This window comes from Excalfactoria chinensis, chromosome 5 (assembly GCF_039878825.1).
Source record: "Excalfactoria chinensis isolate bCotChi1 chromosome 5, bCotChi1.hap2, whole genome shotgun sequence".
Taxonomy (NCBI): domain Eukaryota; kingdom Metazoa; phylum Chordata; class Aves; order Galliformes; family Phasianidae; genus Excalfactoria; species Excalfactoria chinensis.
This window is the reverse complement of record NC_092829.1, coordinates 16,610,122-16,623,490: the sequence shown is the minus strand read 5'-3', so window position 1 is coordinate 16,623,490 and position 13,369 is coordinate 16,610,122.

Below are 13,369 nucleotides of genomic sequence, written 5' to 3'. Positions count from 1 at the left end.
CAAATGTCTTGCAATTAAGGAAAGTCTTTCTAGCCAAAACTGCTGGTTTAAGGAACAAGGGTTTTGAACTGGAAACTTGGCTACAACATGATTAGAAAGCATGAGCCATATTTCATCTTAGTATCAAGCTCAACAGAAAATGATCTAATTTCAGAGAGAGAAATTCACATTTAAGAATAAGCTGCAGGTTAACTTTTAATGTGACTGTAATTTTGGAATTGATTTCTATCCTTTCTTTTGAAAAATAAATCTCATATAAAAACCAATTTTATTAATCTAATGGCTACTCTACTGTACATATAACAGAAAACTGGACTCTAACATTTCTGCAGTGTCAAGAAAATTGCTTGATCTGTTGGTGTAATTTCTATTAGGACTCAAGCACCTAAAGGCCAATTGCTTGCTAAATCCAAAGAACAGACACCCTTGTTAACACTGCTAACAGTATGCCTGCTAGTTAAGCTTTTCTCTTCCTGAATAGAGAATTTTTTTTGAAAACATGAAAATTCTGCAGCCATCAAAGCATAAATGAGATAAAAATCTCCTGCTTATGTGTGATTTGCCATTAAAGCACACTCTGTTCATCTTCCCTGTCACTCAATTAATTAGTTGAGAAACAACAAGCAAAAAAGAAATCTCACAGATGAAATAAAAGGCAAATGTTTGCACCTGCTTAAACACTGTTTAATTCTAGGGGAAACTGCTGATCCATTGTCCATCGAATTGTCTCATGCAAACAAATATTCATAGCATAACAACAACATTCATGCCTCTAATTTGTTTATTAAAAAGCTTTTTAGTAAATGCTGTCAAACAAATCCAGACTGTTGTTTACATCTCATAAGAGTAATAAACAGGAGACAATTAACTGCTAATTATTTCCACCTGGTGAATTCTATTTTGAGAAGTTTTGATTAATTAACAGTGGAGATCTATCATCATCGTTTTCTGGTGAGGATGGAAAAGATAACAATTTACATTGAATTAACATTAATCTGCAGTGAGGTCTTTGTCCATTTTCTGGGTCGTTGCCACTAAACTCATTATAGAAATAATTGGAAAACGTGGCCACTGTTAATCAATATAACAATATGATTTCCTTTATGAAGCTGATGGTAATTATGAGGAAGTCTAAAAAGGAATTTAAAAGGAGAGGTAAGGATGCACTGTCTTTAAACATTAATATGTCCCTAATGCCAGCCAATCGCAGGGTTAAAACAAGCAGAGATTTTCTTTGCTTTTGAAGGAGAAATACTGTAATTAAAAGGAAAATCTAGAAACAGTGAGGGTATCATTTCAGTGCAGCTTATTTCCTTTTAACCCAGTGTCTACTCATTTCACTGAAAAACTTCTGTAGAATGATTTAAAGAACAATATTTCTCTAGTTTTTCAAATGGAATCCAAGAGGAATGCTTAAAAGATTATCACTTGTACCAGCGTTGCATTGGCATGCAATAATCCAAGCCTGTTAAACACAGTAGTCACTCAATAACATATCTTGTCACTCTACATTTTTCCCAGCACTGGCCTTACCCTTTTTTCTTGGATCATAAAGAGCTCTTTATCAGGTAGCCTCACAGGACCTTTGCTTAGGGTGCTGAAGTGGATTTTTATCAGGAGCTTAAATAATTTGTTGCATTTATGCTGCTGAGTACTTGTTTATTTTAACATAAGGATAACTGACAAAAAAGGTAATTAGAATATATTTAATTCTGCTAAGAATGCCCACAGAATTAGATAAACATGCACTTATAGAAAAGCAGTAAACAATCAAAATAAAATCATGGCATGATAAAATTAATGTGTAAAAAAGAAATACAAAAAATGGGCTGTCAATGGGTAAATACTTTCATGTCCTTCTCAGTGTTCTCTTTTCTTTAGTCTTCTCAGTGTTGATTTCCACCTCTCAGCTTTCTGACCTTCAGGTATGTGTACATTAAATTTACTAGCATATCTACTGACTAGTTTATCATAGAATCATAGAATGATTTCTAGTTTATCTTGCTTATGATTTTATAAACTTTTTCTCGAGCATACATGGGTGCCATACAGTGCCTGTCTGTGACTTTACCCATCAAGACTGGAGATGAAAGTACTAGACAATGATTCCTCTCTTCCTTTTTTTTTTTTCTTTCCTTTCTTTTTTTACTTTTTATGCATTTAATAAAATTATTAGAGAGTTAATAGATATGTATAGTCTTTCTGTTTTAACAAAATAGCACCCAAAGGTTCTGTGTGATGAAATTTACCTGAAAAGCAAATATTACTGCTATGTAGGATAGCTAATTATTTTAAGTGTCTTTATCAATTTAAAAATTATGAGTTTTTTTTTATTGTTATTTTTTAATTTAACCATTAAATTAAATGCTTTCTAAATCATACCATTTTGTATTTGGTAATAGAATATTGTTCAAATGTATGACAAAGAACAGAGATGTTAAGGGTATAACATTTTTATTAAAAATTGAATTTGAATCCCACTGTTTAACTAATAGCAAAAATAAAATTCAGAATTTCTCAGTAACTCTCTTTTAGATGTTACTGTATTTTGTTTGTCAGTTCTTGTTCTCACAAATAAAACTCCATTAGACTAATGCTATCAGTGCATAACTTTCATATTCAATTCATATTTATGTGAAGAAAATGATCCTTTTCAAGCTCCAAGGAAATGATTTTGTCATTATTCTTGAAGAGGAAAGGAAAAGAAAAAGGAAAAGAAGAGGAACAGAACTACTTATTTCAATGGCTCAAATATCACTGTCTTCAGTCAGTGAAATGTAAATTTTAATACTTCATAGAACTCACATCAAGGGGATGCTTGTAAATTTGTAGTTATTTGACATCTGAAGTGCGGAACATATCTGCATGTGCCTGTGTCAATTCTGAGTCAGATGAAGAACTAAACAGACAAATGCAACTGCATTTTCTGTAACCAAATCAAGATTAACTCCATTTGTGAGCAAACAATGTTGCGAATGCATCTCAAGTAATGAACTATTGTTCCTTTACTACATATGCACATGCACACAGTTATATTCTCCAGCCCAGTTAATCTATGGAGGACAATTAACATAATCTAAATTTGTCAAAACACAAGTTTCTTTTTTTTTTAGAAACTTACTCTTCAGAATGAACTTTTCATGAAACATATGAACCACTGTTAAAGGCATTCCCTTTTATGAAAGCAACAGCTTTGATCTTTTGATTCTATCTACACTAATCTCTAATGACTGTTCAGACTCTGAGCATTCAGGACTCTGTAATGTTTGTTCTTGGCAACAAGCAATAAAACCCAGTTGGTGTAGCATGGCACCTTGAACAGTTCTATAATTGTAAACCTGTGTCACTAGTGACATAAATGAGAGAATCCGATTATTTCAGAGATCTTGATAAAACAAAGAAGACATTGATGTTATTCTTGTAAAGCAGTGAAGACAATATTAAAAAAAAAAAAATAAATAAAAATAATAATAATAATAATAAATACCTTAGAATATTTCAAGGGTTCATCCAGCTACATTTTCACATGCTACATTTTTAATAATATGTGCAACTATTAGACAGGAAAACTTATTACACTCCCTGGCTGCATCAACTTTTGGATGCATGGCATTTCCTATTGATCTGGCTCTTATACAGTAGAAAAGTAAAGTCTGGGAATGTTTTGATATACTGGTTTGCCTGGACACTTTTCTTTGCAACCCAGCTGTAAGAAACCTTCTTTAGCAGCAGGGTTGGACTTGATGATCTCTAGATGTCTCTTCCAACACTTGTGATTCTGTGATTTAATAAGTTCTAAAATCTGTACTGCAGTCCAGCAGAATAACTGAGAATGCTTAAGTAAGTCTGCTTTTACCATTCTCTTCATTAGTTTCCTAGATGGTCAGCAGAGAATTACACAATTTGAAACATACAATTTGAATAAAATCAAAACAAAAAAGAAAAAAGCCAACTCTTCTGAATATATTCATTCCTCATATATCTCACTGAATATACAGCTTAAAGATTTTTCAACATCTTTCAAAGCTATACATAGAGTGATACTCTACTATTTAACATGTTCTCTCTTTTTCTTCCTTACCCCCAGGCTAAGAGTTTAAAATTTATACGTGTTTTCTACTCAATGATCCAGCCACCTTATTGAAAAAAATAAAATTAAAAAATGCAACCTTACTGATTCCAGTTGCATTGTTCTTTGTTTTGTAGAATGTCTATAATCTTGGTATTATTGGAACTATAATATCTTTGAGGAACGGGAAAGAAATCCCACTATTATTGCCTACACATTTCCCATAAGAGACTTGTTTGTGCTCTGTAGCTTTGCTATCCAATAAAGTGTGATCTCTGAGATATACAGTAGAATTCTTCATGTCACACTGTGAGCAAAAATGTGTAGGTAATCCATAATAACATGCTGTTTTACAAAGAGCCTTAGAAAAGAATAATTTTACTAAAAATTATGCTTTTACTGCAAATATTAATGCCATCAGATTTGTTCCGCTAATGTTCAGCTAAACATACCGTAATGTATAAGGTGGAAATGTTAACAACATCCCAATAAATGTAGTTAAGTTTCTTCAAAGAAAATAGTCTACTAAATGAGAAGAGTGGAAAGAAGTGAGAGTAATTCAGAAGGCAGCAAAGGTCTCATGCAGATGTAATGGGGTTGTTCAAATGATTACTCATGGAAGATTTTTAACAATAAGAAAAGGAGAGGAAGCAAATAAAACCAATATGAGAAACCTTTGGACTGAAAGCAAACTGGAGTCTACATTTTTAATGAAAAAATAGAAGATCTACTATTGTGCTGAATTTATTCAGATTCCCCAGTATAATCCTCCTTAGTTTTCATTCCCACCTCATCTTTTTTCAAATCTGTTTTGATAGTTTACTAAGGTGACTTTGTTCAATTATTTTTCTAAATAATCTGTTCTGTATAGTCTTGCTAGGTAGGTATTTGTCTCTCTTTAATGATGAGAAGTAAAATTTTATGTCATGGGATGATCATTTATTTTCTTAATTTCTAATTCAAGTTTCCCAAAAATAAGCCGTAATGATCCAATGGCCTCTCTTACTCTCTATTTTTATAATCTATTTTTTTTTTCTCTTTCTTTCTTTGTGTCGTTTATTTATTTATTTTTTCACAAGTACAAATTTTCCTCATATATTTTCTCTCAAAATTTTATTGCTCTTTATCACACTATCTTTGACCCCATAAGCTCAGCTAAGTTAATTTTTTCACAACCAATCATCCAAATAGGATTGACTAAGGGTCAAATCTATGGGAAATTAAAAGTGTTGAAAATAGGCTGTCTGGTCTGTAACCACTAATACATTCCATATGAGTGAATCACTGAAAAGGAAAATAAATATCTATATATTCTATATATATTCTATATACCACCTAAAGTATTCCAAAAGTATTTCTCTCATACAACCTAAACTAATAAATGTCAACCTGTAAATTATCCAATTTTCTGAAAAGTGTATTAAAATAACAACCCTAGTTCTGGCAACCATCTCAGGAACCTTCCACAAGTACTTATGAAAGCATTTTGTTATAGCAGAAGTATAAAATTATTATCTGATGTCCTCTGCATAATGAAAGATATTCATATTCTCTTACTTTATGTACTGTAAGACCTGAACATGTTCCTTGTTTTCTTAACTTCAAAAGAGTTAGCAGTATCAGGAGAAAGGTGTTGAGGCAGCTAATTCTTGTGAATGCATTTTATGAATAAAGAGAAGGAATATAAATATATGTACATACATGCATATATTCAGAAACTTTTTACATTAAACAAAATTAGTAATATGATATTGGATTTCAGGAAACAAAATGCAAAAAAGTGTTCCATTAACATAATATTGACCTCTATGGGGGATTTTTTTTATCATCGTGAAGTCTTCAGTCACAACGTCACGTAGTTTGTTGTAGCCACTACAATACAGTGTCTGCTAGAGCTATAAAATTAAAACTAATCAGGTATTTTAAGGTTTCTTTTTGAAACAATAGGATATGTTTGCTGAAATCCTCCTATTGTTTAAGCAGGGTATTGTGCATTCAGTTTGTGAAAAGTCTGTTGCTGCAAGTTTGTCAGTCACTGCAGTCTCAGATCATTTGTCTTAGCTGGAAGATTTGAAAAAATCATCAGCTATTACTCTGCTTCACATACGTAATGAGTGAATTCATATTTAGTAGCATTTACATTTCACATAAAAGGGCTTTCAGCTTTCCTACTTGCTTTCTAAAGGTATAGTATATTGGATGATTTTCTGTTTCACTTATGTTTGCTTGATGCACAAAAAAGAACACAGCATGTAGTGCCCCTTACAGAATTCATCAAACAATATTTTTTTGTGAAATGAGGCAAATTAAAGATCTCTAAGCAGAAGGATAATGTGGTTAGATTAACAGTAAGACTCACAGAGTTATGTTTTTCTAATAAAAGAAAACTACATGCAGATTTTAAAAGACATGTTCTTGTATGAGTTTAGATGATAAACTGAAAATCTGTTTAAAATGTCAGGTATGGTTTTACTCTTCATGTAGGTTCTTCATTATTCTCACCCTACCTCTTCCTCTCAGCATCTGCACCATATTGTTTTGGACAAAGAAATTTTAATAGAGAATGACTTGGCAGTTAAGTATCCTTTAGACATGTTTTAAAAGGCCAGGAAAACCATAGATAGAGTCTCAGATTTTTTTCACTCATAAATCCAAATGTCATAAGTCCTAACATCCTTTTTGTGAGACACTTGGGCTTTTGGAATTTCACACTTTGGGATAAAAAACCGGCTAAACTCTATTTTTTGTTTCTTGTTTGCAGATTGCTGTCTTGACATTTCTGAAGTAGTTTTTAACTTGAAAAGCCTTGCTTTCACGCATCACTTGTTTGATATTATACATTCTTGAAGAACAAACTAAGTTGTCTGGAGATACAATGCTAGAGAACAGAAGCATTAATTTGTAAATTAAGTATGAATCAGTAGTACTAAGGAAAGCTATCTACTCCTGTGGCTTTACATATTATGAGATGTCACCTCCTCAGTTGCTTCTCTTTGTGCCTAAAAAAGAAAAGAGAAACTGGGAAAAAGATAATTAAGCCTAATTCTAAATGCTAGCCATATAGTAGGATACAACTAATTTCATTTATGTAGGTAGAAGAAATTAAGAAGATCTTTCAGATTTTAGTTAAAGCTGATGTGCTGTAAAATCCTAAATGGCTGTTTTCAAAGTTGACTTTTCCAGTACAGTTGTAACTTAGTTGTATTACAAAATATAAGGAAATTCCTTGAAGGACAGCTATTTTTATTCTAATTTTGCATCAGATAATCTCTTAAAACGTCTTTTCCCCCCCTATTCCATTCTTTGAATGAAATTAGAAGAATTTCTGGGAGAACAGAAAAAAGAAGTATAGACGATGCCTTCTGCATGCATTTGCAATACAAATAATCAAACCAGAAGCCCTGTTAAAGCAGTTTTCACAAGGAAATCTCAATCCAGACATCCGTGCCCTTGAAATCTGTTGTGAATCTGTTGAAGTGTGTGTAGATTAATTTTTTTTATGTGCCTGAAGACTCAGATCTACCCAACGATATACAATGTTATGTAATAAATCCAGTGATTTCATAGGGAGACATGCTTCAGTATAGGTCAGAAGATTTCTACCTATTTGATGGGTTTTTCATTAATTTTTGTAGTCAGCACCAACCCTCATTTGTTTGGTTCAGGCTGTGTCACCAGAGGAAGTCTGAGTAGGATTATCCATTATTATGACAGCCTCTTGTCAAAGTTAATTATCTCCCTGGGAAAAAGAAAGGAAAAAAACAAAACAAAACAAAACAAAACAAAACAAAACCTATTGGAGTATACATGCCCTGAGTTTTTTTGAGTTTTCTTTAAGAATATGTTATGGGGTAGTCAAATAAGGCTACTTAATAGAAACTCTTAATTTTTGAGAACTGGGTTCTGGGCTGACATAAAAAATGGTGATGCAAGTAAAATTATGGAAGAGTTGAGGTAGATTTATCTGAGACTGTGATATGAGATGGCTCTTCTTCTTTCCCTAACTAAAGTGTTTGTCCCCTGGAAGGTGGCAGCTGTGACCAGCCTTGAAAAAAGTTAGCTCAAATATAAATGGGCTTATTGATAGGTAAAAGAAAACTGCTTTGCACAATGGCCTGGGCTGAAAAGGACGTCAATGATCACATAGTTTCAACCCCCCTGCCATGGGCAGGGTTACCAAACATTATACCTCCTAAACCGCCCTTGCCTCAGTTTAAAACCATTCCCGCTTGTCCTATCACTATCCACCCTCATAAAGAACTGTTCCCCCTTCAAGTATTGGAATGACACAATGAGGTCTCCCTGGAACCTTCTCTTCTCCAAGCCAAACAAGCCCAGTTCTCTCATCCTTTAATCATAGGAGAGGTGCTCCAGCCCTCTGATCACCTTAGTGGCCCTCCTCTGGACCTGTTCCAAGAGCTCTGTGAATTTCTTATAATGGGAGCCCCAGGTCTGGACACAGTACACCATCTTTTTTGCCTGTACATTTTTTTTTTTTCCCCTCTCACTTCAATTTTGTACTGAGGCACCACACTGAGAAATAACTCTTCCTTTATACATTCACTATCATGACTAAGAGGAGGCAACAAAATCACCTACAAAGCAGCTGATTAGAAATTATTTCCCTTATTCTCTTAGGGCTAGATTCTTTACTTCAAAAGACATGGAAGTTCATTCATCTGAGCATTAAATATTTTAAGAAAAACACCCAAAAGGAGTATTAACTCATATTAAACAAATAAAGCAAGCAATAGAAATCAAATCAGTTTAAAGATAGCAAGTGCTTTTGAAAACAATTAGCATTAACACAAATCTCATTAAGTATTATATATTACTTGCCTAGAAGGCCAAATTCCAAAAGAGAAAAGGCTAACAAAGGAAACTTCAAGGAAAATTAAGTAAACTGATTAGTTTCATAAGAATTGATGCATATTTTTCATTATTTTTATTTTAGAATTCATTTTTTCCAGCACATAAAAACCTTGTTGTGATGTTCATGTCATGGGCTGATTCTCCGCATTGCAGTGACCTCATTCTTGCTGTAGGCCAATATGCTGTAAAGGAGATGATGCATGTTTTCAATGAGATTTCTGGGCTTCACCCCTTCTTTTATCCAAGAATATTAACACAAATTTTATTATTTTCTGTATTAAAATGTATTCTAAAGAGGCTGTTTTCAGCTCTGATTCAGACTGCATTTTGAGGGTGGTTATGTCAAATAGTTTTCTATACTACTTTAATTCTTCTTCTAATTACTTTTTAAACAAAAGAAGTTCTTTACTTAAGATTTACCTTAGACACAACACACATCATCATCATCATCTGCTGTTTTAGGTTTTGGTTTTTTTTTTTTTTTATTGTCATCATTTTTGTGTGTGTGTCATATTTTTCCTTTTACCCCTTCTGGCCAGTAGACATAGCCCAGACTGACAAGTTCTTCAGTCTTTCTGTCATCCACTTGCTGAGATTTGAAAATTCACTTGAGTACATTTGCCACATTTTTGCCTTCTGTTTGACAATGAAGGTTATCAAGCTCTCTCTGGATTTGTATTTTTAAAGTGTCATCTTGCACTGATCAGTATGACAGCATGTTTCATACAGTGGCCCAAAAAATCTTTTGGAGAAAACCCAAGAGAGGATTATTTCTTATGAAAGACAAAGTTGGCAGAGTAAAGGAGTTGAAGATTTCCTTTTTTATTTTTTAATTATTATTTCATATTTCTTAAAGGAAAAAAAAGAAAAAAAAACAGGGGGGAGGGAGGGGACAAATCTCTTCACCTTTGGAGTTCATGTGATGAGTGATAGCACTTATACTTCTTCCATAATCCCCTAGATAGCTCAACTTTTCAATCAGTGTGAAACATAATATTATTTTACTGCACATAAGCTTAAAACCTTTAGACAGGCAGACACTGATGCTCTATACAAAGAAATCTAAACTGAATGTGAATTGCTCAGATAAAAGGGACAGAAGGCATTTGTAAATAATTTTCTTTTAGATTAAAAAACATTAAGGCACCTCAGCTTATAATAATTGCTACACAGCATGCATAATTCAGACTGTTTAGGTGATACCGAGATGTATTATAACATAAAACACAATATCTAATTTACTGTTGTACTCTTTGCAGATATTAAATGTTACAATATAAAAATGGTTGTATTTAATTTTTCTTCAACTATGAGAAACTGGGTAAAAAGAAAAAACAAGAAAACAGCTTGAGAAGAATTAGTCATTGCTTTCTGACAGCCAGGCTTTATTGAATTTGACTTTTGTAGGTATGACACTACAATAGTCACCATGGTTATTTCTGGGATTAAGAGCAAGCACACAGAAATTCAGTATGTATTTTCTAATTAAAAAGCCTTGGCTGCAGATTTTCTGTTAGTCCTGTTGTCTGACTTTTAAACATCTCTGTGCCAAATGTTTTTTGTTTTTTTTTAGACATCAAAGGCCATCCAGACTTAACCAGAGTCAGTGAGAGCTGAATAACTTAGCTGGTTATCTTAGTCTAACAAAATGGAGATGTGAATCCTCCCTGTTGATGCTTTACTCTTGATTAAGTTCATCATGTTTTGGGGGTATTTTCTGAGGAAGTTGCAGTCCATTTTGAAATGACAGATGAATCAAAAGAGACAAGGAGTTCAAAGGGAGAAAAGACATGCTACTGTGAGAGATTCAATATGTGCTTAAGTAAAAACAGGTTAGAATAAAGTATCTATGAGAATACATTGTTCTGACTAAATTCCAATACCAAGATACCAGGAAGAGTGGAAAAATACTCCAAAACACTAGAGTTAACCTAGTCTTTCAGGAATTTTGGTGAGAAACTGGCTGTTAAGTATCTCAAATCCTGACTAACCTGAGAGCTAGATCTCAAATATTAAAAACTTATTTTGTTGTTCTTCTCCATAAAACCATCTTTTGAAATGAGTGGGTTTAGTGGGAGTGTGAAATCAGCTAGCTATAAATTTAAAAAGCAACATCTGCAGGGCTAATTTCCCTGGCATCTGTGGGAGGCAGCCCACTGGATCATTAGGTATCACTGCTGAGAACAGCGGGAGTTGTGAACACAGTGATGATCAACACAGAGCACTCCAGACACTATAGAAATCAAATAGCCATACCATGGATATTAAACTATTAGCTAGAATAATAACAAAAAATAATTCTGTAGCAAACTATGATGAAGTTTGACACCCCAGATATGATTAGTATTTAATAAGCTGTATTCATACTCACTGTTTTCTGAACACATTTCGTGAAACAAATCTTTCTTCATCTCTCTCTGTTATCATATTGAGACAACTTGAGCCATATCTAATGTCACAGCAACATACAAAGAAATTTATCTTCATATGACATATATAATCATATTTTATTTCTAGCAAGAAGGAAATGGGAGGTGAAACAACACCATGAGAAAAACAATTGGTGAAAGTGATATCTCTTTTTTTCTCCAACTGGGTATTATAGAACATCAAATTGTTCAAGTTGTACTTCACTGATTGGTTAGGTCTATTAGTAAGGAGACATCTCTATACCTGCATCAGAATTTACCAGAGAAAAATGTAACTAGTTATTTCTTATGGAATGATAATCTAGTGGAAAAATCTCAATACAGTTGAATGTGCTGTTTTGTGACTGTCTCAAGGAAGTATGGCCTCCCATAATACAAGTAATGGCTTCACTTGAATGTTATATAAGACATGGGAAAAAAAAAAACAACAACAACAAACACCAGGTTTTTTTGTTTGTTTGTTTTCTTCTGAGGGCTTAAGAGCTTTTCAATGTGTATGGATTTTTTTATTATTATTTATTTATTTTAAATAATGTTGTTAAAAGCTTACATGGAAATAGAGTAAAATGGAATATGTGAAGTAATGCATTACCTTTTGAAGATCTCCATTTTCAGTTCCAGGTCAACTGGTGAGGACAGTTTAATTGCTCAGTTCTTCTTTGAAATTACTGGTGTAGGAGTAATAAAGGAAGTACACTTGCAAATGCATTTTACATGGCTTATTGTTTACCATACATCCTTATGACTATTCCCCTTGGATGAAAACGAACTGTCTGTTGAGTATAGCAGATGATTAATATTACCAGCTAAGAAGAAATTAATAAAGTAGATTAAAAATCTGTACTGAACCCATAAGGAGTGAAGAAAAATAGTTATGATTCTCTGATAAAATCTTCTAGATTTGAAGTTTAGGTGTTTTACCTCTCAGTAAGAAATTTAAGTGTATTTTTATCACACAATTATGCATTCCTTTGGGATTATAAAAGTGTACATTTTATATAATTCTAACTTTCAAGAGGATCTCCACCATTTAGACATAATAGAATAAAGTATGCAAATTTTCCTGTTGAAATGTTCATAAGCATATTTCTGTTTTATACAGTGTGATCTGAACTAAAAAGAACTGTGAGAAATGATCAATGAGCTCCTGTGTCTATTTGTGGCTGCAATAAAGCCACTGTAATACTGCAGGCTTGCAGAATGCATCTCATAATAGAAATGTGATCAACTAACAATGAATGAACACACTGGCAACATTAACACTTCAGGGAAGGGCAGTGAAAATGATTAAATTCAAGGGACGATATTCATAAGAGGAATTTTCTTATGTGAATAGATTAAAGCCAAGGCATTCTCAAAAGGAAATGGTTTTGTATATGAGGTAACATTGTGTAGCGCTTGAATTAATAGAGCTACTGCTGCAGAAGGAAAGAGCTCACAGTTTCTCTTCAAACAAAAGCACTGAAGTGAGGGTCTCTCCTGCTTGAAATGAAGGTACTTAGTTCTTTCTCTGTTTTTAACTGGGAGGAAATAGAAACCAACATGAATGCAAAGAGATTGTTTAAGAGGTCTAGTGTAAACTGATCACTCTATACTCCAATCAGTTTTCTTGATAGATTTTGTTAGATAATCATTAAGCATAAATACTATGATATAAAACAATTATTACAGATGCTTGACTGTGAAGTTATTCATTTTTTGGGAAATTCTAACTAATTGAAATTTTTCCATGCAATTTCATTTCTCAGGCTATCATCTTCCATTGAATGGTTTGGCTTAGGTGATTGAGATAAATTTTAAAACTAATTAATGAATTATAAACATCTTAAGATAAAATATTTATAAAATCTTTTCTGTTAAGATTTCAATGATTTTCTGATATAGAAAGAAACAGAATGATTGATTTCTGACTGCACTGTCCCATAGTATAACTTAATATTTTAATTTCACTTAGAAAATCACTAAAATTTTATATTTGTGTATACAGCTGTTTACTTAC